This window comes from Acomys minous, assembly GCF_964271855.1.
Source record: "Acomys minous genome assembly, chromosome: 6".
NCBI classification, from domain to species: Eukaryota; Metazoa; Chordata; class Mammalia; order Rodentia; family Muridae; genus Acomys; species Acomys minous.
The window spans coordinates 57,744,504-57,770,611 of NC_140487.1; the positions used below are offsets into that span (position 1 = coordinate 57,744,504).

At 46.3% G+C, this 26,108-nt stretch overlaps 1 long non-coding RNA gene across 3 annotated transcripts in view; it reads right to left on the reverse strand.

Moving 5' to 3' along the window:
- The window catches only part of LOC311599154, a 139,606-nt gene that overhangs the window by 79,920 nt on the left and 33,578 nt on the right, over positions 1 to 26,108 (reverse strand). For 2 of the 3 annotated variants that reach the window (XR_014779789.1, XR_014779790.1), the window contains exons 3-5: positions 22,645 to 22,769; positions 19,274 to 19,519; positions 3,445 to 3,626 (exon numbers count right to left, since the gene is read on the reverse strand). This is a non-coding gene — a long non-coding RNA (uncharacterized lncRNA). The remainder of the gene's footprint in view (positions 1 to 3,444; positions 3,627 to 19,273; positions 19,520 to 22,644; positions 22,770 to 26,108) is intronic. The other variant, XR_014779788.1, reaches the window with a different exon arrangement.

Below are 26,108 nucleotides of genomic sequence, written 5' to 3' on the forward strand. Positions count from 1 at the left end.
TCTGCTGGGGAGCCTCAGCAAACTACTATGAGCAGAATTCATGACACGTTTTGAAGGTTTGGAACATGGTAGGTTTTTGGTGGCATGCCATACAAAGGATACAAAGAAAAGGCCGAGTCTCCCCAGCTCTGCCAGATGACTCCTCGGCATCTCACAGCCTGTCTTTTCAGTAGCAGTGGGGCTCTGTTTGTGCCCATGGAAACAGCAGACTTTGCCAGTATACTAGGGTACGTGGGAGACCCAGAAGGAGGGCAGTCATGTAGAAGAAAGAGGAAGAAGTGAGGCTGCCTGCCAGGTGGCATGTGACAACTCCGTTTCCTGGGGGGGGGGGGGGGGGGGCGGCTCCACAGGATCAGAGGGAGAGTCATTACCCAGCAGGGGGCATACTTCCCTCATAAGGAGAGCAAAAGTCCTGGAAAGACCAATTTAATGTGATCAGCATTTTAGTAAAGAAAATGACCCAGAACTCTGAGCTCCCTCCTGAGACTGTGCTGCTCGTTTTGGGAAACTCAGTACTTGCTCACTCCCCATATGATTAAGGTGAGCGCTAACCGGAATGATCCCGTGTGTCTGGAGAACGCAGCCATTTGGCAGCGGCTCAGAGAGGATGAGAGGAAATGTGTTCTGAAAACACTAACAATTTCAGTCAGCTATTTTGACCACTAGTCAAGGATAACTTATACAACTGTTTCAAGATGACAAATGTGAAGTAAGAAAGAGGAAAGGAAGAAGGGAAAAAATAAAACAAATTTGTGATGTAAAAATGTCAAACCAGTCACCTGCAATTTTGTTTGCTCCTTAAATAAAATGTATGCTTTAACTGGTCGAATGATACAAGGCCTTGTTCTTTTTAATGAGTCAGTTAGAGTGGAGCTGTGCAAAGGGACACACAAACAGAAGCAACGTGTTAGATGATACAATTATATACAGTAATTGCATATACATGGGGGATGCATGTAGGTGCATGGGTGCATGGGTGTGTATGTGTGCATGTGCGTGTGCGTGTGCGTGTGTGTGTGTGTGTGTGTGTGTGTGTGTGTGTGTACCTGTATATAGTCAGGCCCCCAAAAGTCAGTTTATGATCAGAGTCTCACGGATAACATACAAACAGTGACTACAGGATTAGAGGGCGACAAGAAGCTGCCCCTGTGTTACCTGAGTAAAGACAAGAGTCAGTATAAGAAAGAATCTACTATTCCACAGAGGAAAAAGAAGGGCTTCAAAACTGATGAAGGTAGAGACTGAACAAATGAACGTGCCAAAGGGGGAAAAAATACACAGATCAGGCGAGCGATGCTTTGAAAAGAAGCCCAAACTGGCACGGTTGGAAGCCACTGCAGACCTCCCCAGCTGGACAGTGAGATTGGAGGGGAAGCAAAGCCTTGCCACCCAGGTAAAGTGTCAGTAGTCCTGCCCTCGGGACAATGCTGGGAGCCCTCACAAGCCTTAAACACAAATTACAATTTATGGAGAGACAGTGACTCCTCCTGTAGGCAGGTCACAGTAAACAGGAATCAAATTTATCACTTCATGCAACCTTAGAGAGGGAATCTGTTAATTTAAAAAAATGAACTACCTCGGAGACCTGAGAACAGGGTATAAACATGAGCCAAGGCACATAGATTGAAGTTGTCACAGCCCTAGGATGACAGGCAGCCCTAGGAGACAGTTCTAGAGTGGGGGATGCAGAAGCTGTGGAGCCAAAAAGTACAGGTGGCAGGAGGTTCCTATTAGACAGTGAGGCACACAGGGAAAGGTAGCCGCACCCTGAGTGGCTAGAAGGAGACCTCATCAACCAAGGTCAACCCCAGAATGTGATACCACACCACCCCCCCAGCTGCGAAGGTGGTAGGTGGATCAGGCTTGGGCCACATATCGGCCATTCAGTTCTGTGGGGCCTGGAAGTTCTGAATGGAGAAGTTGGGCCCACATCTCTCTCCACCTGGCAGGCTGGTCAGTGCAGATGGGGATTGCAAGGTACGAAGCTTGTACAGATCTCAGAGCTGCGGTTGCTTCCCTGCTCCGTTGGTCTCCCATCATCCAAATGAAAGGAGGAAGCACCCCCTCCCCAGTCATGACTAATCTTGCTCCTAACTCACTCAGCTTATCTCCACAGTGAGTAATCTTCCAGGCCCACCATGAGCACCTCCACACACAAGGACACCTCCACACAGGGACACCCCCACACAGGGACACACCTCTACACAGGGCACACCCACACACAGGGACACCTCCACACAGGGACACCCCCACACAGGGACACACCTCCACACAGGGACACCCCCACACAGAGACACCTCCACACAGGGCACACCCACACACAGGGACACACCTCCACACAGGGCACACCCACACACAGGGACACCTCCACACAGGGCACACCCACACACAGGGACACACCTCCACACAGGGCACACCCCCACACAGAGACACCTCCACACAGGGCACACCCACACACAGGGACACCTCCACACAGGGCACACCCACACACAGGGACACCTACACACACAGGGACACACCTCCACACAGGGCACACCCACACACAGGGACACCTCCACACAGGGCACACCCACACACAGGGACACCTCCACACAGGGCACACCCACACACAGGGACACCTCCACACAGGGACACCCCCACACAGGGACACACCCCCACACAGGGACACACCTCCACACAGTGACATCTCCACACAGGGACACACCGCCACACAGGGACACCTCCACACAGGGACACACCCCCACACAGGGACACCTCTACACAGGGACACCCCCACACAGGGACACTCCCATACAGGGACACCTCCGCACAGGGACACACCTCCACAAAGAGACACTGCCTCATAAACCAGCCCATTATATTCCTTTAATTTGTTCTTACAAAGTATATTAAATAACTTCTCTGGAATTGATAGTCCTCCTTGGGTCTACAATGCCCTTCCACTTTGTAAATGCTTACTCTTTTAAATCTAGTTGAGAATCTTCCATGCCCTAAACCTCCTTTCACCTCTGGGATTTCCCTTTTCCGAGTTAAAATGTCTCCATCCCCTTGTCATCTCAAACGATATTTAATTTTTATTTCTTTCACCGTGACCATGAGCTTCCTCCAAACATCCTCCTTTCGGCCTTTCTTACTTTGTAAACTGCAGTTCCTGGAGCTCAGGACGGACCTGAAGGCTCCCAGACCCTTGCTGTATAGAGCATGGATGGGCAAAAGGGCTAGAGCATAAACAACCACACACTCCTTGCCATACGGTCTTTGCACCGTCACTCCACGCTGCCCCTGTATCTCAAGCACAACTGTGGACGATATATGATGACTGGGTATGGTTGCGCTTTAGTAGCTATATTTGGGATTTTTTTTTTGGGCGGGGCGTGGGGGGGTGTTGTTTGGTCATTTAAAAACAAACACAAAAAATGAGTAATAGTAATGAATTGGTCATACTTCTCTGCTTTCTGTTTGGGATGAGGCACTCCTCCTGAGCCTCTCAGAGGTTGAAGGTGAGCCCCTATCGCAGAAGACACTGCACCCTTGGGACACATGATGCATCGCACCTAAAAGCCTCCTTCCTGTGGTCTGGCTTCCATGGTACCAGAAATTATTATGCAATCCGCCAGCAGCAGCACCTGTGGAACAGAGCAGTGACCAGCATGACAAGATACCCATAAAGGTGTGACAAGTGGCACTCACACGTTAGTGGTGACCAATAGCTGTCTGGATTTCAGGTCCACTCAACAGGAGGGAAACCATGCCTGGTACTAGAAACCTAGTTGACTTCCTAAGGCTAGTGAGGTCGTGTGTCTTAAAAGAGAATCTGCTATCAGCACTTTGAGTGACCAGTATAATCCCTAAATTCTAAATCTCATCCTTGTACCTACAGATGAGTGTGCCCATCACCCCTCGCCAAAGAAGCCTCTCTTTACAAGAAATGGACACCATCACAGAAATCCACAGCTGGACACAAGACACAATGTACAGATCAACAGACTGTGAGGGGCCCAGCTCCAATGGATCCGTCTGTGGCTCAGGGAGTGTTGTAAAACAGGGAATGGAAAGATTGTAATAGCCTGTTGTGAAACAGTCTCTCATGTGAATGGCTGCATTTAAAAAAGATCAGTGTAAAGGCAATATCAACAGGCGTGCTAATGCAGAGGGGGAGAAATCTCACAGGCTCACAGCCCAGGACAAGCAGCTGCAGGCAACTGACTACTGAAGGAGAGACAAGCCTCTCCCAGGTACGAGCCCCCTAGTTGGCTGTGTAATACAAGGTGGTCAGCCCTCATGGCCACACACACACACAAAGCAAAAATGGACTCAGCAGGTTGCATTTATATGTTTGTATGTACACATGCACGTGTGTGCACGTGTGTGTGTGTGGGTGTGTGTATGTGTGTAACAATAATTGAGGAGGAGGATATCAATTTGAGAGTTGGGATAACACAGGAGTTGGGAGAAGGAGACAAGAGAGAGAGAGTCGGGGAGAAAAGGGAAGAGAGAAATAATGTAGTTATGTTTAAATGAAAATGAATAAAAATGAAAATGGATTAAATAAATAAATAAAAGGGACTCTCCCACTGGCTTCATCACATTCTTGCATTTGCTGTCACACTTGCTCCTGAGCTGTTTGCTATTGGTTCAGCATCACTGTCTCTATCTATGAGGAAAGGACAAACAGGAACAGGAGTCCTCCACAGTATTTCTGGGATAGGCAGCCTACACATATCCACCCATGGGCCACTATTACTCTGTTATCACAGAGAGAAGTTCGTTAACTTTAGGGCAGACCTGTCACAGACTTGCCCACCCCTGAGGAGAGGCGCTCTTGGCCTCTTAGCTCACACACCATCTTGATGAGTTCATCTCACCTCTCCACACTCACTAATGGGTAGTGTATACTGCTGCCTAATGTGAAAAGCCACATATTCTTTGTTTATGAATTCCTTTCTCCTTTATTCATGTGTCATTAAGTTATTTACATGGCAGCAATTAATTAGTTGCTAATGATATGCAGAAAGCCATGCAATTCCTTTCAGCAGCCGTTCACAATTCAGTCCAATGGTTGTGTTTACTCTGACTCAGATATGCCCTTAATTAAGATTTGCTGTAACTTCCTGCCTTGGTGATTCAACCTCCTCAGCGTTGCCACCCTATCACTGACTTATGAATGAAAAGATGCCTGGAGTGTGACTCAAAATGCAAATGTTAGCCCCGTTTCCATTGCTCTTTTAATTATAGAGCTTAAATAAGTGAATTAAGTTCTTTTTTTCAACCCTGTCTCTTCATGAATAAAACAGAGAAAATAATATTTCCCCTGATTACTTCACAAGGTTAATTTAATTGTCAAACACGGATGTGGAGTTTCAGGTTACTATTTCTGTGTGTAGAATGTATTACTTTATAGAAAGATTTTTACAATATACTGAATAGAAAATCCTCTTGGGACCGGCCCTAGACTTCTCTGCCTGGTACCAGTTGCTCTTTCTTATTGTTAAAAATTGTGCCGGGCGTGGAGCGCACCCCTTTAATCCCAGCACTGGGGAGGCAGAGGCAGGTGGATCTCTGTGAGTTTGAGGCCAGCCTGGTCTACAAAGTGAGTCCAAGACAGCCAAGGCTACACAGAGAGACCCTGTCTTGAGAAACAAAAAGAAAGAAAGAAAGAAAGAAAGAAAGAAAGAAAGAAAGAAAGAAAGAGAAAAAGAGACTAACCAGGAAGAAGGTATTGACAGGGGCAGGAGAGGGGAAGGGAGCACATGGGTGGACACAATCTTAATGCATTGTATATATGTATAAAATTGTCAACAATCAATAACATAAGGAAAGAATTGGTATTCTCTTGAGCCTTGTTCTTGACTCTATTCCTTTTCATTTTTTTTTTTTTTTTACTTTCTTTTTTTCCAAGACAGAGTTTCTCAAATGCTGGGACTAAAGCTGTATGCCACCACATCCCAGCTTCTATTCCACACCCATTCTGTGCTCGCCCGAAACATCTTCAAGCACTGTCACCAGTTAGGCGCTCTTCCTCTGACAGACGACTCCCACGCCACAGTCTCAACTGCACACTTCTCTTGCCCCCTACATCCCCGTATCAGACAGACCCCTTAGCCTGGACGCCCCTCTTCAATCCCAACTAGACAGATACAGAACAGTGTTTACAACAGTATCCCCAGCCTGGCTGGTGGATTCCCCAAGGACTGAGCCCCTCAAAACTAAAACCAGATGCTTGTTCTAAATCTCCATCTTTTAATGCACTTTAAAGCTCTTCCCTAGTCTCCCAGCGTACCTTGGCTGCCCTGGTTTATCTTGCTACCCCAAGTCTAGACTGCTACTGGTGCCTCGTCTCTACCTTCCTGCCTCAACAGCACCGTTTCCCATGCAATGCCGCCACTAGGGCCAGAGCAATCACTCTAGCATACCAATCTAGTCGCAATAGGCTCCTCAAGCCCTCCTTGTGTGATTTTTGACAACGTGCATGCTGTGGGCTAAGCTCCCCTCCCCAGCACTCTGCCCAGCCACTTCCCCCCCTCTCCCCTACCCTTCAGCCTGTGTTCTACTGTACTGAATCGCTCCTCTGCAAACTCTCCCTGGTGGCTCCTTGCTGTTGTCCTTCAGGCTTCCTTCCTGGAATGCACTTGCTATCTGACAACTCCCTGCGTTCTCCGTAAGAGTCAGTGCAGGAGCTCTCTTCCCAGTGAAACTCCACCAGCCCTTAGCCCACAAGAGAATGTCCCCTCTGAGTCAATGACTGATGTTCCAGATGCATCTTGTCCCACTGGCCATGAACTCAGTATTTTTTCACCTCACCTTTCATGCGGCTGAGAGCTGGCTATGCGCTGGGTAAAAGTCTCACTCAGCATTGAAGTCCTGATACCTTCCAAAGGGCCTAGTTCATTCTCAAATGCTTGTGAATGGATTGGGGGGCGGGGGGTGAGTGAATCAATGAACTGTAGTAATGTCACATCGTGGAAAATAATACTTACTAGATGGTAGGGAAAGGCATTTTGTCCCTGGGGTAGTGTTGAAAGATGGAAAACACAGCCATTTTCTCTGGCTGTTAACATGTTTTACATCAAATCTTTCCTGGAGTGTTAAAAGTTAAATCAATTCCCAGGAAAACCTGACTGCTGGTGTGAAATATGTCATAAGGAGAATACTTGCGTGCACATGAAAGGGAAGGCATACGAGCACACATGTGGGATGGTGTCGTCCAGAAGCTTGGACCCTCTGCTTCTCCAGACCCACATTTGCAGACTCCTAAGTGAGCAGGCTGGCTAGGGATCAGTTGGGACACAAAGCTGCAATGCTCTTTGCAGTACGAGTCACTTCCTGTCAGGACCTGTTCTAGCCCAGCTCGGAGTTGGAGAAGGCAAGCTGGTGGGGGGAGGGAAGGCAGGGGGGCAGGGCGAGGGGAGCAGGCCTACCCGGCCAGGCATGAAGAACAGCGTTCCAGCTAGGCCAGGCTCACCACTTGAGCAAGAGCAGAATCACAGAACCATGTCTACGATGAAAACAGAGTGGGTTCTATAGGTGCCCATGATGAAGCCAAAAATAAGGATCTTGGGACACACACTTAAGGGATCTTTAAGTGTGGAGAAATATTGATGTGCTAGACATTGTGACCATATGGAGAGCCGCACATGAGGCAAAGGCAGAAACTAAAGCCCACTGAGAGAATTAAATATTGAAAGTAGTCACGGATGAGCAGGACAGCAGCCACAGCAGCAGCAGCTGTTGTTTTTAAAGACAAACTCCACACCACGAGGCAAGGACAGAATCATATTGATCCTGCAGCAATGACATTTGTGGTATGAAGAGACAAAAGAGTGTGTGCTGGAGATTCAGTGTCTGGGTGCCCTGCACCACTTCCCTGTCTAGCTGGCAACAGTGGCTATCTTTCCTATAGAAGTTAATGAAGGAGCCCTTGGCCCTATTCACCCCTGACTTTAAGAGACCACAAAACTCAGACCTGACCTCACATCCTCCCCACACTGCTGTTCGTCTCTGATGTCTGAAGAATAGACAGGCAAAACAAATATAATTGAGAGGTGATGGGGAGCGACCTTGACCTTGAGTCCTTGAGGAGAATGGGACACTGGCGTCTAATGGGTCTCTGTCACTCTCAGCTGAAGAAGTTTCTCTTATTGTTAGGTATATAGCTCAGTGTCCACAGGCTTGGGTCCACTGCCAGTGAACCCCTCACTCATAATCAGGCCCTGAAACTACAGGATTCTGACTGTGGCAAAAAACAAAACAAAACAACAACAACAAAAAAAAAAAAACCCCGGAGTCTAACTGGCATCTCTGTCCCTCAGTGGAGATGTGACATTCTGGGCAGCCCAGAAGGTCATAAGATTACTATCCAGCCAGGGGCGTTCTGGAAAGAACAAGATAAAGACCCAACCAAACCGGCCTACTCATCACCTGGACAATCCGCTCTACAGACTCTAGAAATGGTATGAAGCCTTGAAATTGTAGGCCAGAACAATGGTCCCTTTGGCCATTGTCCATTATTACCCCCTTGGCAGTGTTCTGGTCCACAGTGTCCCTTTGGCCATGACCCAAGCTTACCTGTCAAGAGTGTGTGATCCTCTCCTGTCTACACTCTGGCCATCTTGGGAAGCCTCTGGGAGGCTATCATAAGGACAATGAAGCAGTCTAGAGTGATATTTTGGTGATAAATAAAAGTCAGTGTGCAGACTCTTGAGAACAGTGGCAGATGCTTCAGACGGCGTCGAGGGAGACCTGGACGCTTGCTCTTCTAAGACAGTCTCACAAAGCTGAATAGGATGACCAAACTGCATGGGGCCATTCCTTTGCTTCTGAAAGAGGAGGTAAGTCCCTATTTTCAGTCCTTACTCAACTTCAACCCTGCTCCTGTTGGTTTAGAAATCTTTTACACCTGTGGTTAACTTTCTGGCTAAGAGGAGAGGCAAGCTGACTGTGTGGCAGCACTAAGCACCTATAGCCGCCACCCTTAGGGTCTTAGAAGGCTTAGTATGGATATCGCAAGGTCTCCTGTTCAGTGAAGGGAGGAGGAAACTAAGGCCAGACTTACTTGTGATCTGAGAAGTCAGCACAGCCCTGATTCTCCCCCAAGGGTTCAGTTTCCCTTGAAACTAAGGCTGGAAATAGCAAGCTACTTACTCCTGTTCCCTGCAGGATCCTAGAATAGCCCAGCTGATTAGCCTGAAGACTACCCCTGCTGTTTGTTTGTCACAAAAACAAGTGGAAAGCTGCAGAAAGCAGAGTGGTTATTAGAGGCAAATAGCAAGGGGAGATAGGAAATGTTTGATCTCATATATAGATATGGCCTTTGCGGTCCCCAAGTAATTACTTTTAGTTTCTTTCTTTGTTTCTTTCTTTCTCTCTTTTTTTCTAAAAGTACATTGAGATTTGAAGGTTAGGAAGAATGAACAATAAAACTGGGTACTAAACATAAACATCTCTCCAGGGATAGAGTCAAATAAGAGAAAGCCCAAGACTTGGTGCTGCTCTCACTGCAAATTTAGGCTTAATGAGTTCTGTCAGTCTGTCCCCGCTTCTTCCCCTCCCTATGTCCCTATGTCTCTATGACTTTCTCTCTCAACACCAATTAACTGAGAGGGAACCTCAAAGTTTGGGTCAAAGCCCATGATTTTTCAGATAAGAGATCACACCAACATTCAAACAAAACTCCAGATGCCCCATATACTTTCTCACTCCTAAGCCCTCTACGTCATGTGTTCCAGATGATTCTGTAGGGCACAAGTGAGCAGCCATGATGAAGACTGTCAGAGATTTCCTTTAGAAACAGTATCAAGCTCGGGAAGGTGGTGGCCCAATTGCAGAGGATGGTTGATCGCCTTCCAAGTTCCCAGGGCTGCAAGGCAGAGGCCAGTAGTAAATCACTCTTTAGAGCCAGTCATCCTGCCTTGCAAAAACCAGAAGGCCTTTCTTTCTTTTTTCCTTGCAAGAGCTTCATGGCATTGGCATGCAGCTCGTGAGATGGAGGGAGAGAAAGTCCTACACCCGGAAATAATCAGAAATACTCCACTGTGACTCACCACAATACAATCACAGGCTTTAAAGAGGCTGAGGGCTAAGTTAGCAAGATAGTGCGTCATAAAAAGTGATGTGAGCAGCCTTAAATTGAGGTAATGTTGGACTCGTTATACTTTGAGACAGGAGGTGATGGGGCCCATGACCTTTCTATAGAGCAGAGGAGGCTTCTCTTCATGCTTTCTCCTGCTGCTAAATTTAACAGACAATGTGACTAATGTCACTGTCCAACGTGACTCACAAAAACGGAGTACTCTTGCTACCTGAAGCACATTGCAACGTCCAAGGTTAATGGGGTCTAACTTCTGCCCACTGTCCAACAGCTTTGCTGGTCCTTTACCTGTTTGTCTGTTTAGTTTTAGAAGAGCAAATTTGCATTTTCCTCAGCCCATCCTCAACAGTGGCTAATAAAGTTCCATGCCCTCTTTTAATCTTGGGCTGTGATCTTTGTCTCAGAGACCCCATCACCGTCTCCTAGGGTGGTCACACCTTTCAGAGATGCCATCTTCACTCCCTAGTGGTCTAGTCTAGAATATGCACATGCGCTTGAGGTGGCTGTTTCTATGTGGTTCAAAAATGGGACACATTCTACCAGAAAGAAAGCAGCATGCACACTGGAATGTTCTTTTCAGATATAATAGTATCTAATGACTCAGGGAATGGAAGAAAATAGGCGTCCACCACCAACCACCCACCACCATCCGCCACCACCCCTTACCATCCCAGCTCAGACTTCCCCGTGTTCACTATGCGAAGCATCTTGTACTCAGAAACAACCAGCCGCTGGCAGAGATTATATTTTAAGCATCATAGAACAACCTACAGTGAGTTGGTTATGACCACTCTCCAAATAACAATATCCCTCTAACAGAAGTTTACTAATCTCTATCCCCCCCCCCCACATACACACACTTGCAAGCACTGTCTTATTGAAAATGCAACAGAAACAAACAGGAAAAGACACTAGATGCTCTCCCCCCTCCAGAAACTTCTAGAACAATGATACGCTTATGATGCATGTGCAATAGCCTTGCAGCATAGAGGGGGAAAGCCTGCATTTAAAACAGTAAGGCAATTCTATATCCTGTGTTCTATGAAGGTTTGTTTGTTTGTTTGTTTGTTTGTTTGTTTGTTTTCCTTTAATCCACCCAGGTCCCAGGGATGAGAGCTTATCAAAGGGACTTGATGGACATAAAGGTCCAGCAGTGTGAATGAGAAGGGCACGCTCTCTGTAGCTTCTGAGCAGTTGGAGCTTTTTTTGGTGAGTAGAGTCTGCCCCCCTGTGGAAGTAGTAAGCAACTGTTCCAACAACCCAGCCCTCCCTACAGATGCCAAACACCTGAACAGCTTTGCACTGCCTGCCTTGTCCCCTGTCCCACTCCCTCCTTTTGTCTCCCTCCCCCTTGCCTTTCTGAGTGTTACTTGGTGGCCATGAGGATTGACACTGTAGCCACTCTATCTGGGGAAGAATCTGGAGTCTGTTTTTTAAAATCCAGATAATGAATAATGAGCTGAAGGACAGAGCCACGACACGCATTCTTAGAGACGGTGAGCCATGAGTCCAGGTCATTCATCTCCACTGGCCTTGGCGCAGTCCCTGGAGGATGATCTGGGTAGAACAGGTTTGTGCGGTGGCAGAAACACGGACATAAGCATAGCTCCACAACGGCTCAGGGGGCCGAACGACAAGACGCCCAGCCACCATCACCACCAAGATCCTTCCGAGAGCATAAATGTGCATCCTAAGTAAGCAAATGCAAATGTAGTCTCAAGGTAGAGTGCCTGGCTCCACTCCAACCAGCCTGTTGTCCCCAAAACAATGCTTCTCAATCTTCCTAACACTGTGACCCTTTAATACGGTTCCTCATGTTGTGGTGACCAACCCTCAACCACAACATTATTTCCATTGCTGCTTCATAACTATAATTGTGCTACTATTGCGAATTGTAAATATCTGTGCTTTTCTGGTGGTCTTAGGTGACCCCTGTGAGAGTTCATTTGACCCTCACAGCGGTAGCAACCCACAGATTGAGAACCGGTGCCCTAGAGGATCTTGAACAGCCATCTCCCTAGGCATCACTTTCATCTTCACCTTCTGCACAGAAATCTTCAGTGATTTATTCCTTCAAACACCGAGAGCGTAGCATCTTCACGTCCTAGTCCAGCTCTCCTGCATGTTCCAAGTTTTCTTCCATTGCTCGTAATGCGTAAGACCAACTGACTCATGCGCTCAGGCCCCTCCCCATTGCCCATACACATTCATAGCTGTCTACACAACTTTAGCCTCAATTCGCTCCTGTCTGTTCTCAAATAGCCATCTTTCTCTTGCCTGTTTGTGTTTGCATCTATTTAATATGCTTGTTTCTCTTGCTTGTTTTTGGTTGTACACTCTGGGCTGTTTCCTAGCCCGGAGTGGTCTGACTCATAGTCAGTGGCCTTGGGTAAAACTCTGTCCAGTCTGCAAGGCCTTATAATTTTTACAAAATTAACATCTTCTCTGGAATTAACTTGCATGAGTGCAAAAAGCAAGGCATGCCACTCAAGGAGTTTTAAGTCAAGGGCATTTTCATAGCTGTATGAAAACCTCATATTGAGATATAATACATACATTTTAATACAATTGTAATTTATAGAGCTTTTAATCTTCTAAGGCAGAAGGTGGGGTAAGGATAGAGAGGGTGACATTTTCATAAACTACCAAGGAAGGGTTCGAGTGGCTTATGCTACTGCCAGAATCATGACATGGAATTATGTCCCCATAACTCAGGTTTTGCCAGCCCTTGTCTTTCTCTAATGGATACATAGGAAATGTGGCTTTCAGCTCATTGTCGTATATCCTAGACCTTCTGGTCCCTTCTAAAGTCCAAGAAAACCTAACTACTGTTATTTGAACAGTGTTTGTTGGGTGGGGGGGAGGAATGTTTTCTCATGGCCTTCTCAAGCCAAAGATTATCTGAAACGATGGTGGGGAAGCCTGTTTCCACAGCCGCAGATAGGAAGGCCCTCAGTTATGTGCTAGTTGCTTCCAGATCTGACAGCATTGCCCATTCCCAGAAACAGTAACACATGACGTACAAAGCAGCCACAGACAAGGACGAGCTAAACACTGCTGAAATCAATGCCCCAAATGGCTGGTTCTCATACCTCAGATGGAAACACAGAAGACCGTTCTGCATATGACCCATCCAAGCTGGAGTGACAGCTTAGTGTTTAAGCGCTTCCTGTGAAAGCCTTGGGGCCTGATCACCCTAGAGCTCACATAAACCCACAAATGTGATACTTTGTGTCTGTAACTCCAGTACTGTGGGATGAAATCAAGCAGATCACATGGGGGCAATGTAGCCAAAACAGATAGTGAGGCTCAGTGAGAGAGGCCGCCCCCAAAGATAAGGCAGAGGGTAGCTGAGATAGTTGCCCAGCTTCATTCAACCTCTGGCCTCCACAGTTTTCTCCGTGATGCGCACACTTGCACACAGCTGCACAGATGCACATACCAAGTGCACACAAAACAAGAAAAGTACAGAAAAGCCAATAAGTGAAAACATAATCCACAAACTGCATTGGAATCACCCACAGTGCTTTGGAAATGCCGAACTCAGGGCTACAACACCGACACGCAGTCAGAAGCCTGCGGGCAGAGTCTAGGGATAGGAACGTGTGGTGTGCGCTTGGAGTCATCCCTATCCATCGCACGGGGAAAGCCTCCCTACTGGGTGCTTCTGGTTTTACTGGGTGCTTCTGGTTCTCCTTCGATGCACTAACCGTAACATTCCACACAGAGCTTGCCTTCCACTGAATCACAGAGGAGCTAGGTATATTTGATTGACCCATCTCTGCCACTGTGCCTATACACCAGATCTCCAACCCATGCTGCTGAGAACATGCCAAGCACACTCATACTGTCCCTGAGCCCTCCTGGAAGGTCCAATGTAGGCTCATCACACCTACATGAGCCCAAGGACCATCTATCCCTTCCCCCTTCCACTCTCCAGCCCAACAAAACCTGTCTAGTCTATGCCTAATTTCCTGAGGATCTACTATTGATTAGGATGTCTAATCCATGCTGAGGGATTAAAATAAGTATTTCTTACATTTTTGGCTGGGGTAAGGACCATGTTTGAGGACAGATGAGGACAGCCTTGCCTTCTTCATCATCCCAGTCAGCCCTGGCCCATCTTGCTATGGCTAGGAGGTCAAGTTCTATACAATTTTATTTCTGAAATGATTTAATAACCCCACATTCATCCCCAAAGTTGTCCTCTAACGACTGAAGGTGGTGACCAGGGCTCCCAGGGCAGGCCCTGCCTCCATCTCATCCTACCCTTCTCCTACTTCACAACACAAAACTAGTACCGTGCTGGCTCCTAGCCTTTTGTCAACTGGACACAAGCAGGAATCATTTGGGGACAGGGCAATCTCAGTTGAGAAAATGCTCCAGCCAGATTGGCCCATGGACAAGCCAGCAATTGTTTTCTTGGTTGGTAAGTGATGTGGGAGAGAAGCCCGCTCACTGTGGGCAGTGCCACTCCTGAGCTGGTGGGCCTCAGCGCTATTAAAAAAAAAAAAAAAGCAGGCCAATCAAGCTATGAGAAGCAAATCAGTAAGCAGCGCTCCTCTATGGCTTCTGCTCCCCCAGGTTCCTGCCCCCAGGTTCCTGCCCCTGGGTTCCTGCCCTGAGTTCTTGCTCTGCCTTCCCCCGTGATGGACTTAAAGGCTGTAAGGTGAAGTAAACCCTTTCCTCCACAAGTTGTTTTGGTCATGGCGTTTGATTTCAGCAATATAAATCCTGAGTAAAAGCTCATACTAAGCAGACCACACGCACATCTCCTACTCAGGGTCATCTACGGCACCCCACCTGGGTCTTTTACAGAAAGACACCAGCTCCAAGAACCACACCATTTTTGCCTGGCAGACATGAGACTAGACCTGAGACCTTCGGACCTCAATACAGGACACCAAACTGTGTTGTGGTTATTGTTTCCAAGTTAACTTTAAGCTGCACTGAGCGTATTTTTTTTCCATGTCCACTTTGCCTGCTCCTGTCCCTAGGTGTGTTCCACTCTCCTTATCTCTTTTCCTAGGCATCTCTCTCCCCCTGAGTGGTTTTTCCCAAATGTCCATTTTGATGTTAAAAGCATCCAGTAGGAATGACACAACAGGCCCAGATGCTCTATGAGCGAAGCGCACAGCCTGTGTTTGCTGGCCCTCATCTGTGCAGTCCAGCGTTTGTCCTGTGTCTCTGCCATCGTGTCATCTGGCTGTGTATGAGATGCTGCTAGCTGTGCCAGCTACCAGGTGGCTACACTGCAAACTAGTCCGCACTGCACTAAGCCAGAGTCTCACAAGGGGGGGGGGGGGAGTCAAAATTTGAGAGCAGATCACAGAGGTCATGAGCAAGTCCTCTAAACAGACAGAAATCCTCACAGGTCATGTGGCAACACACTCAAGGGGCCGGTCTAAACACTTTCTTTTTCAGAAAGACTGAGCTATATCAGAACTCTGCTAGAGGTCCCACGGCTAGCTCTTATATGTGAATTGATAGCATACTATTCTTCCTTTGCTCATCTAATATGTCCTAACTATGGTTTCTCCTCCCTCCGCTCCTCCCAGCTCCTCCCTACTTCCTTTCCCTCCTGGATCCCCTCCTTTTCTGACTCTCACTAGAAAAAGGATAAGGCTTTTACGAGATAATAAAATATAACAAAATAAAACATAATAAGGTAGAGTAAAAACTATCACACCAAGGTTAGACAAGACAAAGCCACAGAAGAAAAAGAGCCCAAAGTAAAACACAAGAATCAGAGACCCGCTCTTTGACAGAGTCAGGTATGCCATAAAAACACTAAACCAGAAGCCGTAATATATTCAAAGTGGGCCTGGTGCAGACCTATGTGTGCTGCCTCCGTCCCTGCGAGTTCCTACAAGCTGTGTTTATGCTGATTTAGAGCGCCTTTTCGTGGTGTCCTCTGGGAAACTCAGAATCATTTCTAGTTCCATCCATTTGCCTGCAAATTTCGTAATGCCATTTTTTTAATGGCTGAGTAATACTCCATTGTGTAAATGCACCACACTTTTTTTTTAATCCGTTCTTCTGTTGAGGGACATCTAAGTTGTTTGCAATTTCTGGCTTTTATAAATAGAGCAGCAGTGAACACGGTTGAGCAAGTGTCTTTGTGGTAGGATGAAGTGCCCTTTGGCTCAATGCCTAAGAGTGGTATAACTGGATATTATTTGTTTTTACTCTTAGGAAGCCCTATAACTCTGGGAAATGCTAATTGAAATACAGTGCACAGTGCACGTGTTCTTTATCCCAAGCCACTGAGGGAAATCTAAGGGCTGGGCCTGGTATCAAACGTGACACCGCAGCAGCAGTAGCAGCCGCCATGTGTATTTGAATGTAAAAGAAAACCTGAGACCATTTGACTTGTCTATTGTGCATCTTGTCTCCAAGAGCCTGAGACAGCAGCACTTGCGCTGCTTGGAGCGGCTGGGAAATCCTTCCGTAGGGAGGAAGGGTGTGTCTGCACCTGCGCGAGAGCAAAGGACCCCATTGGACAGCTGGAAAGTCAGGTTCCGTTCACGTAAGCAGATCTTGCAGTTGCTTCAAAATTACTTCCACACCCTAGGCCTCGCATGTGTTTTGTGTGCCTTTGTGAGTTCACGTGTTTCCTGTCTTCTCGCACTGCTGGCTGCAGGAAAAAATGAGGTCACTGGCAACACTTTAGGCGGCTGTTTCTTTGGAGGTGAACTATGGGGTGTCACATTTGGTTATTTGTCTGAATTAGTTAGCTCTTTCTCCAGCAAAGCTTCTCATCAGATGCCATAGTCAAGTTTGGCAGAGCCCTAAGTTTGGCTTTGCTCTGTGAAGTAGGTAGTGAAAGGTTTATTCATCTTTCCCTGCTCCTGCTCCTTGAAGCCCGCCATTGAACCTGCCTCGTCCCCTCAACAGAAACGCACTGAGCTTCATAAATGAGGGGCAGTAAGTGAGACACTAGCCAGCTCCTTTAAGTGAGAGAGAAAAAAAAACTTGTTATTGTTTAAGAGGCAAAGCTAGGCATAGTGATGTACACTTGCAGTCCCAACATCTGGGAAGTGGAGGCAGGAGGACCGGAAGTTCAAGGTCATCCTCTGCTACGTGGTGAGTTTGAGGCCAGCATGACCCTCATAAGGTCCTGGGAAGGAAGGGAGGAAGTAGAAGGGAAGAAAGGAAGGGAAAGAAAAGAAGAGAGGGGGGAGAGGGAAGGAGGGAAAAGGAAGGAAATTGAACCCCAAAAGCATGTCTTTCCTTTTCTTCTCTTAACCTTGTTAAATTCCCCAAGATGATCTGGTCTTTTGTGGCCTTAACACCTGGAAACCCACAGGCTGATTGTCTTACAGTTCGTCTCTCAATTTATCTTTGTCTTATGTTTCCTCCAAATTGGATTTTTTTTTCTTTTCTTTACAGAAATCCCACAGAAGTTTTGAGTTCCTCTCATTACGCGCTGTCAGGCAGCAAACAGCCCCGCTCCTCCCCCACAGGTAATGGCAGCTGATTCCTTCATTAAGGAGCAAGACTTCTCCGGAGTAGTTGCATCTTTTTTCTTTCTGTGTACAAAATTATCTTGTAGAAAGAAAATGATAAGTGAAGAGAAAGGCTGCTCCCGAGCTGTTTCAGAATCCAGGAGCAGCAAGGTCCTGGGTCAGACATAGGGCTTCTAGAAGCACTTTGTGTCCCTGGAAGGGTGTCTTGTGTCTGGGGGTGAGCAGTCTTTTTAGGCTGTGTTATAGTTCCTCGGTGGTTGAGCTCTCCCTTTTGCTCTGAGATGACAGCGTTTGTGCTCAGGAAACGTCCTCAGAAGCCCTGCAGGGCTCCCAAGTGTACCACAGGGGTGCGTGTCACCAGGCAAGAGGTCCCTTACATCCTGGTTTCTGCTTTTGTGGCTTAAGGGACCCCTGGGTCACATCGAGCCGTGTGTGTGTGTGTGTGTGTGTGTGTGTGTGTGTGTGTGTGATTACATACGCAGGTCTTTATGTCCTCCTGAACCACTAAGAACAAGAAGTCCAGACACACCCATGGTGTGTCTTCAGGCATACTTTCGAGACAGTGCCTTTTGTAATATCAGTTGGCTGGGAATTTCCTCCTCAAGTCCTAACTATTCTTTTTAAATAATCCTTCCTTCCATCAGTTTGTTTCCTTTCACACTGCATTATTAGCAGCAGGAAGAAATAAGGTTGTGCCCTCAACTCTGCTTTCATTGTTAAGCTCTTTTCTGTTATGTCTGTCTTTCATTTTCCAATAGCGCGCTCCTTGCTTTCTTCTACAGTGACTCTAGAATATATGCTTTTAGCAACAGCCCATTTATGATGCTTGAGGGATTTTCTTAAATCATATAGCTTTAGCTATTTCTTCTCAACCATCATAGGCAGGCTTTAATACCAGTACCACTACTCAAGGTCTGTGCAAGGCAACCTAGGCTTATCCTATAACACTCTTCAAAATTCCTCTGGCCTTAGGCTGGGGAGATGGCTCAGTGGGTAACAGCACTCGCAACACAAGCATGAGGACCTGAGTTCAAATCTCCAAAACCCCAGGGGAAAAGATGCGGTTGGCACATGCGTCTGCACACGCACATGTAACCCCAGCTCTGAAGAGAGTGGGGGCAGAGACAGGAGGATCACTTGGACTTGCTGCCCAGCATCCTAGCTCCAGGTTCGTGTACACACACACACACACACACACACACACACACACACACTAGCTTCTACTTAGTTCCCATTCCAAAGTCACTTCCACATTTGCGGGCTTCATGCAGCAGCACCCAGCTGTCAGCAGTACACTCTTGGTTTCCTGTGGCAGTTAGTTACCATGAACTTAGCGTGTGAAAGCAACACATTCTGATCCCACAGCTGACTCAGGCCAGAAGTCTAAAGCAGGAGGCTCCGACAGGGAATCTGGCGTGGGGCTATCTTCAGGAAGTCTCCTACAGTCCTTGCCTGACTAGCCCTTTCTCCACCCTAGAAAACTCTCCTTTCTCCTTTGACTTCCCTATCCAGCCTTACAGCCTTGCTCTCATGTAGGTGTACTTTTAAAATCTATTTTTATTTTGGTTTCTTATATCTCTTTCTCCTTTCTCCACCCCAGTCCCTTTCCAACACCCCAACACCAGGCAGGAGAGAAAGAAGGTTAGTGGGGAGAGGGGGCGTGGTTCTCTTTGGCTACTTCCTGCTATTAGGGCCACTGGGTTCTTTGAGGCCATACCAATCTCCATGTTCAGGATATTCAGTCAGCAACAGCAAACGCAGCAGTAGCCTTGTCTTCCTCTTCTTGTCTCCTCCAAGTATTCTTCTCACAGCCCTCTTTCCTCTCCCTCTCCCTCTGTGGGCTTTTGAGTTTTTTCCAACTGGCATAGACCACGCCTCCGTGCCGGCTGCTTCCTGTTGACGCATCCTCCTGTAAGGCTGTTCTCAGCTGTGGGCAAACTGAAGCAGCCCCCATATCCCACACCTGGGATTAAAACAAAAACATGTTTACATAACATAACTGAGTTTTTAAAGACACTAAAACCTTCTACGACCCTCTCACCACCTGTTTTTCCCTTCTGTTTTCCTTTTGCGTGGACACTGGGTTTGTAGTGGGCCAGCCCCGCCAATCCTGAAGGAGCTGCCCATAGTAATATACTTAACCAAACCTGCAGAATTTCTTTTACCATGTAAAGCGATGTAGTCGTGACTCTGGGGATTAGGACAGGCCATCACTTCATCTTCCACACCAGCAGACGGTAGCATCCACACTCAGGAAACAGGGTTGCTATTTCTCAGATCCCCTTCTCAATGCACTGGGGATGCCCTGCTCACAGAATGGCTCCGCCCACAATTAAGGTGGGTCTTTTTCCACATCAGCGAATCAAGATAATCCCCCACCCGCATGCCCAAAAGGACTGTCCCCTGAGTGGTTCTAGGTTCTGACATTTTGGCAGTTGACTCTAACCACCGCAAGTACCTGAGCAGCACCAGCGCTTCCTCCCTCATGTCTCCAGGTGCCCAGCAAGGACAAGATGCAGAGTCTCCTCTGCATTGGCCCTACCAAGGCTGCAGTTCTACTGAGCTATTTTTCAGACCCCTGCCCCCCCCCCTCCCCGCAGACCCGGTGCAAATCAGCCCAGGCTCTCAAAACACAAGCTGAGCTGCAGCCATGTCCGGGTGTGCGGATGCGGTACCCACGCCCTCTTAGGCAAGGCTTTTGATTGGCTTTTCCTTCTGAGCAGCATCCTGTCCTGCCTATGGGGGTCAGTGTTTCCATCTCCTCTACAACGATGGCGGCAAAGTTCTATATGCATAGCAAAGTCTCCACAGCTGACATCAGTTGTATCTTCTCTCGGGAAACACAGGCACCTCACCTATCAGCTGAGGTCTTAGAAGAGACTTGTCTTCGTCCGCAATAACGACGGCCTTTCCTCTGCCTACCCACATGAGAGAATGGATGATGACCAAGACCCACTGTGCTGATTTTCTTATTTCTACTCTCTGGCACCCTCAGGCCTTACCTTAATTAGTCAACTCATTTATCAACAGATGCGAAGGCAGGAAACCCCCCCACTTGCCTATCTTCCTCACATATTACCCCTCGTCCACTACCTGGGCACAGCCATTAGCTATCAGATTGCAGGGAGGGTTTTTTTGGTTTGGTTTGGTTTTTCGTTTTGGGTTTTTTTTGGGGGGGGGGCTAGGGTTTTTGGTGGTGGTGGTGGTGGTGGTTGGTTGGTTGGTTGGTTGGTTTCTGTCTCTCTGAACCTAGCTTGTGGAGTTCTTACCCTTCCTCTACCAGAAAGCCATATTTCCAATATCACTGTATCCTTACTAGCCAGACTTCATAGTCTCAATTTGATTTTACCAGGGGTTGCGCTCATCCTCCAGATGTGCCTCCAGATGTGACTCAGCACCTCCTCAGGTCCCAGTACAGACTCAAGTGTGAGACCAACTGACAGGCGAAATCACCCAGCTAGAGGTTAAGTCTCAAATGCTTGCTTTTCACTCTCTCACTTGGGTCCCTTAGTCACTCAGACCAATCCCAGCTAAGCCATGGGTTTATTGGTCTTCACTCCACTTGTCAGATGTGAACACCGGGAAGGAGGCAGAAGCAGACCACCCTAAAATCCAGCTGCAAACACCAGCTCTGGCTGCTGCTCCTCGTCAGCATTTTCTCGGCTTCACTAAATGATACCTCCATGTCTATATGTCTCTTTCTCCTATAACCTTTTTACTTATATGCATACTTATGCAGAATCATTCGTTGCTGGGTTCATACCATGCAGGATATACTAATAAGTTAGGTATGGTGGAGTATTTATTAATAAAAAGATAACATGAGCAAGAAGTGTTCACTTAGGATCTCCTATGTGCCAGGAACTATACTAGATAGTTTTCATTTCATATAGCCTACTGATCCATTTTCCACTGCAATAAGAAAATGCCTACTCCTGGATAAAATATTTATATTTAAAGTGTTTATTTAGCTGCCAGGAAAGAAAAATCTACAGCTGAGCAATCCCATCTGTTCAGTGTCTGCTGAGAGACTCATAGTATACAAATATAGGAGGGACCATCATAAGCAAGAGGAACCCCATGGTAACAAGAAAACGGAGGAGGACAAAAAGTTGAGGAACAAGAGTCTCTTTTGTAGTAGCGCTCTCCTGAGGACTAACCGGGGTCCCACAAGAATGCCTCTAACTCCACTCGAGGGCAGAGCACACAGCCCCACCTCATAAAGTTGCTGCCACTTCCCAATGTCACACCGTAGGGGACCATGCTGCCAACGCATGCATTCTTGGGGGCCATGTTCAAATCATATTCAGACAATAGCACTGTCCCGTTTGAACCAAACTGATAGATTATCTTTTTTTTATTCTTTAGGCATACTTAAATATGTCTAACATTTCAACATGGCTTTGTTTTAGCCAGGACGCATCGTATGTTTCTCACTGTGATCATATGATAGGAGACAACTAGAGAAGAATGGGGCTCCATAACTTGGTTTCCAGTGAACTCTATTTGCATATCTTGGTTCCACTCGGTTTGCAATATCAGGTGGACGAAGGAGGTTGATTTCGCTGCAGATTCAGCTAGGGTGGTAATGACTCCTCAACAGTGGAATGCCAGAGCCTTGGTGGTAGAAAGTTCTTAGTTTATACTTAATTGAAAAGGCAAGTCATTGTTGAATTTTGAAAACCCTGGAAGAGGTTTTAAAGTAGCTTAATGTAGCATTTTATAGTTGCTTTTGTAGTTTCAGATGCAATGCATATTGAGGGATGTATGTGGCTCTGATGGCTTAGATTTAATCAGACTTCTTGCTCGCTTGCTTGCTTGCTTGCGTAATCGTTTATGGTACCTTTGATGATTTGCAGCCAACCTAGCACTTTTAATAATTTACTGTAAAAGCATTTAATTTTTAATAGACAAGAATGGGCTGGGGGTAACTCTTGCATTGGTAAGTGCACTCCTGAAAAGTTGGGGGTGGGGGGGTCAGTACACTTAAAATTCCAAACATTATTGAAAATCTTGTCTTTTATTACCCAAACCCTAATGCATAATTGAAGACTGTACCTGATCCAAAGTTATTGGTGCTTTACTTACCTCTACGATAGCCTTGCATTCACAATGCTGTCATGGGAACGTTCTTTTCAAGTCCTCATTCTCCATACTGTTTCCAATCTTCTATCCTTTTAGAGACAGCCCAACTGCCATATTCTCTTACATCTCTAATCAAGAAAAGCCCAACAGCAGAATGAATTGCAGTGTCTGGTACATAAAAGGACTATCATTTTCTATTCTTTTCCTTCAAAGTTTTCCTAAGATCTCCGTATAATGTGCATACCTAAGAATGATTTCACGACTAGTCTTAAAAAAAAAAAAAAAAGAATCAGAGTTTCCATGTGGAAAGAAAAATGGGAAGGTGCCAGGATAAATATTGTTTTAAGGCTTGATCGAAGACAAAACATGTCTTGCCTTCAGAGGCACATAAAACCAAAAACTGCAATCACCGAATAATCCCTTTCTCAGATACGCCATCTGTAAAAATACGAATGGCTTCACAGACGGCTTTCTGGGGAATGTAGTACAGCAGCGCACTACTCTGAGACGGTTTCGGCTTCTCTGACATCCCACAGCTGACAGTCCCCGAGCTTAGCCTAAGATGGACAGCTCTGATGGTCAAGGGTCCAAATTCATGTGCTCTCTTTCTGAAACACCTTTGAAATTCAGATGTCAGGGCTGCTTGGATGCGAAGTGCAGTTCCTTCTCTCGGTCTTGGCTTTCAAATGGTCTGAGCCTTGGAAGCTCTGCTCCAGAGTTTGTACCCCCATGAACTGTTGGGTTCTAAGCCAAAGAATTTTTCCTGCTCTGATAGAATTAGCCCATCTAAAGATGAAAGTCTGAGGCTCGAAACACCACCCAAGACTTGGTTTCCTTGGTGAACCTTCCAAGGACCCCAACCATATGGACCCAATCCTTCTGGCTTCCTGACAGGCTCAACAATGTCACTTCTTTTCTGTATTAGCCAGACATTAATTTATACCCACGTTGGGGACAGAATCTTCTAGGTCTCCTCAATTGTCCCACAGACTTAAGGGAGCAGCTGTACAAGGGCACCTGAGTTGGGCCACCTTCACCAATCACAGCCACACATATTCCTTTTTCTCCCTCCAGTTCTTCTTTTCTTGTCACTAATATGAAGTCAGGGGCAAGAAACCCTTAGGGATTGTCCAGCAGTCTCAAAAAGGTTTGTATGAAGACAGAGTGAGCTGCATAACCTCCCCAAGATCGCATGGAAGCCAGGAACTAGAAGGCATGCATCTCTTCTCTGAGTGTCAGCACTTTTCCCACTACATTGTATGTTCTCCTAGTCTTCCTGGTCACCCTTCCCAGATACTGTTATCATTAGGCTGTTTTTTGTTTTAGGCCTTCCGGGGCCAGGAATAATCCTAAGTGTCACTTAGCTGCAATATTCATTTTTATTGCTTAAAAACTAAGCAGGAGTGGAGGGAGGAATAATTGGTGTTCCTGTCCCCAGGCCTGCAAGCTGCTGCTATTTCTTGTTGTTGTTGTTGTTGTTGTTCTTCTTCTTCTTCTTCTTCCTCTTCCTCCTCCTCCTCTTCCTCATCCATCATCATCATCGTCGTCATCATCATCGTCGTCATCATCATCAGGCATCTTACTTTTACATTCCGACAGCATGAGAAGAGATCATTTGACCCCACCCAATTTGGCACCCTAGTCTCTAACACAGAAATGCATGGTTACACCCTTTACTTTACTAGGTGGTGAGTTTGTCAGCCATCTTCATTAGAGAACAGGGCAATGCAGAAAGGCTGTTGTTGATATGGCTTTCTAGCCACGCCTCCATCATAGCCTGGCCCTCACATGACCCTGCATTTACACCCACAAAACACATAAAGCAATAGCCCCATGTTCGCAGCAGCCATTCTGTGAGCATATACCCGGAGTGCAACAGGCCAGCCACACTGCCGTCTTTATTTCAGTACCTCTTCTAAAAGTCTTAAAGATTAAAGAAGGAAAAGATCTAGGAAGGGAGAGAGAAATACAAGAGGATGCGAGAAAAGAACAAATATCCAAACCATAATAAAATGAAAAGGAGAATTACAAATTAAAGAGCTAAAAGCATAATAGACTCAAGCCTATAATTCCATAACGCTAGATTTTTAATGAAAGGTTTAAAAAGTCTATAAATTCCAGGTTTTAGCGCAGCAGCTGTTGGGGGTTGGGATATGTTCAGAGTTATGGGCTGATAGTGAATATAGATAAGGAAAATGTCTGTGTTATGAATGAGTACTAGAACTGTATCTAAATGCATGCACATACACATATATACACACACATGCACACAGCACTCATGCCAGTCCACGGGGAAACTGCCTGAATAACAGCCAATCTTGAACTTTTGGCAGAGTAAATGATTAACCATTTGACATCAAGTCAATCTCAATTCAGTCAACCCTATGGAAGTTAGTCACTCTGAAGGAAAAGGTACTTAACTTGAAAGGGTTCATTCATTGCATATCAGCACACACTGCAAAGATAATCTTTCCGCCTAAGGTCTCAGACCCCTTTATGCACTCATTCCTTCCTTCGTTTATTTAGCAAGGAGTTTTAAGTTCTTACAATGAGCCATGTATACTTTGTATATTATAGACAAAAATCTCACCCATAAAATAAAGGTTTAAGATTTATATATATATATCCAAACTCATGATCTGAACATTATCAAAGATTTGCCCTCCCCCCCCCCAAAAGAAAACACTGATAAGATAGCTCAGTGTATAAAGCACTTGCCACCAAAACTGATGACCTGAGTTCAATCCCCCAAAACAGGGAATGTCCTGGTCAGTTTCAGATTGGTTCCTCCATGTCCTGCAGCTTGTCTGTATAGTGTTTTCAGCAGTTGTCTTTTTCATCTAGTTATGGTGGGCAACCAAGAGTAATGCAATGCCTGTGCTGCCTTGGATCCCTCCGGGGCCTCCTTGAAAAACAGATTTCTTTATAATAGGACTTTTACAGCTTACAAAACGTGTGCCCACAAAGCCCATGGACCTGTGCACCTAAAGTCTGTAGTACACAGTCCATGGGCAGAGATGTGGAGTTGATCAGTACCTACAGTAACCCAGCAAAGGGAAATACAACGCAATATGAAGCCGTTTGTGGGCTGAAAGAAAGGATCTACTTTCCTAAGTATGTTCCTGCTGTCTGGCTGTGTGTGTATGTCTGTGTGTGTGCATGTGTGTGTCTGTGTATGTGTGTGTGCATGTGTGTGTGTGTGCATGTGTGTGTATAGTCTGCACTTGTGGATCTATGTTCATGTGTGTCTTAGACTAAGATAAGAAGCCTTCATTGTGATCTTCGCTGATATATGCTGTAGCCTCTCTTGAGGAGAGTAGCAAAGTCTTACCATGCTGTGTTTACTCAGACCAACATTATCATTCCAAGAGGGTTGCTGTTGTCTTCAAAGACCCCTGAGGCAATGCCACCATTCTAATCATGTCAAAGGCTCCAAGACTAGAAAACTCAGATTAAGATGAGGGAGT